The 2,028-nt window shown below is 59.6% G+C and overlaps 1 protein-coding gene across 1 annotated transcript in view; it reads left to right on the forward strand.

The window, feature by feature from the left end:
* Positions 1–2,028, forward strand: part of LOC104277057 (chromodomain-helicase-DNA-binding protein 6-like) — a gene marked incomplete at both ends in the record, with an annotated part of 29,063 nt that overhangs the window by 1,590 nt on the left and 25,445 nt on the right.

Raw genomic sequence — 2,028 nt, forward strand, 5'->3', positions numbered from 1 at the left:
TGTCCCGCAGTCCTGTCACTTCTGGTTTTCCTCAGGCCTGGGGCTCTGCACAGGAGGAAGCGAAGCCCCTGCCTCGTCGTGGGCCAGTGAGCCAGAGCAGATTGAGATGGGCAGATTGAACCTACAGTGCCAGGAGGATGAGGGAAGGGCTCCTCAGCGCCCCGAGGAGGGCTGCAGCAGCGGGGCTGGAGACGGAGAGGAAAGGAGAGGGGCTGCAGGCAAGGAGGGGAGGGATGAAGCCCGTGTGCTGGCAGCACTGGGCGCCAAGGGGGATCCTGGGCTGAGGCAGGCAGCCAGCAGCTGTGCCTACAACACCCCTGCTCCACTAGAGAGGCCGCCATACGGGCCCTTCACACAGATCCCTCATGTGGTGGGACCTTTGAGACCAGACCAAAGCGGGGGAAATGTGGGGAAGGGCAGACTGTGGAGACTTGGGCTCCTGGAGACACTCACGGTTCTTGCCCAGGAGCAGGTGTGGAAACCTGGTGAAGAGGTCACCTCATACAAAAACGACCCATCCATATAATTCCATAACACGTCAGGCACCCAAAAGAAACCATGTGTGGGAGTCTGGGAGTGCTGCAAAGCTCTGTGCTTTCCTTGGTGCCCTGTCCCAGTGGAGCCTGAGCCCGTGGTGCTTCCTCTCACCCACCTGCACCTTCCAGGAGGACCTGGGTGCTCCCATGCTGCTTGGAAAACGCAGCCCCCGGGATCTCCTTGCAGTTTCCCACTCCCCCTTTCGAGCCTCTTCTCAGACTGTTGCATCAGCCTCTGGGTCAGCCACCAGCAAACAACCCATGGGAGGAACGGCTGCTTGGTGGAGGCACCCATGGGTGTCAGGGTGGAGGTTCTGCAGGGATCAGGGCTGAGTGTGCCCCGTTCCCACTGCCTGGGACAGACGGGGAGGGGGGCTGGGGGCCCTCGGCAGCGCAGGGAGGGAGAGGCGAGCGACAGGCAGGATAAACACTCCCTGCGGATGAAATGATTGCTGGGAGTCCTCTAAGTGGCAGATAATGGTGGCATAATTTCTTCTAAATTATTTCTAATCATAGCCAACTACTGGTTCATGAATGAAGCAGTTGTTAATTGTGACTTACAAATCAATATCTTGGGAGTTATTGCTCGCGTGGAAGCAGTGCTCACAGTGCATTTTCAGGGCCTCTAATTGCAGCGCGGGTGCACAGCCAGGGCATCTGGGGCCTGAACAGCAGATTTTTAACTGCTTGGTTTTAGCCCGTCGCAGGCAAGCTGCAGTTTTTTCTCATGAAAAGGGAGTAAAGCCTCAACATGACTTTGAAACTGATGGTTCGTCTGCCGCTGTGCAGGTCTGGGATGCGGAGAGGAGGGGTGGTGGGGCTGTGGGTGAGGAAGGGGACATTACTCAGCCCAGGGACAAGGCAACAGCTCTTTGAAACCTTTCCCTTACAGTGTGCCTTGCAGAGGGTAAGGCTGGACAGGCTCGTGGGCAGCAGTTGTTTCTTACCCTGGTGCTTCCTGGGCACGTTCCCCTGCGCAGGCAGGTTGTGGTTGGTGCTGAGTGCCGGTGCACTGGGTGGCTCCGACCCTGGGAACAACCCCGGGAACGTGCCGCGGAGCTGGGCCTCGTCTTCACACATTTTATGTTTGCAGGAAGGTGGTGAGGTGCACGGGGAGCAGGGCCTGACTCCCCTCGCGACTTGGGCACGGGGGACAGTTGCCTGGTGGGACGAACTGGACCAGCTTCTGCCTGCGCGCTGGTGCAGAGGTTTCCCGGGGTGCGGCAGGGCTCGGCGGCAGTGTGGGAGGGGGCCGGCAGGATGGCTGGTGCTTCTCAGGCTGGGCTAGGTGGCTTGCCTCTGGGGTGCCGGGACACAGGTTGCCTCTGGAGCTGCTGAACTGTATTTCTGACTTTTGTTGGCGCAGGACATGTCTGTGGGTGCTCTGCTTGGAGCTGACACCTCGCTGCCCTGACCTGCTGCCGTTGGTGGTGGGCAGATCCTCCTCGTGCCTGCGCTGGACATAGGTCCCTGCCTCGGTCTCCCAGCTGGG

The sequence above is a fragment of the Apaloderma vittatum genome, unplaced genomic scaffold, assembly GCF_000703405.1.
Source record: "Apaloderma vittatum isolate BGI_N311 unplaced genomic scaffold, ASM70340v1 scaffold26987, whole genome shotgun sequence".
In the NCBI taxonomy this organism is placed as follows: domain Eukaryota; kingdom Metazoa; phylum Chordata; class Aves; order Trogoniformes; family Trogonidae; genus Apaloderma; species Apaloderma vittatum.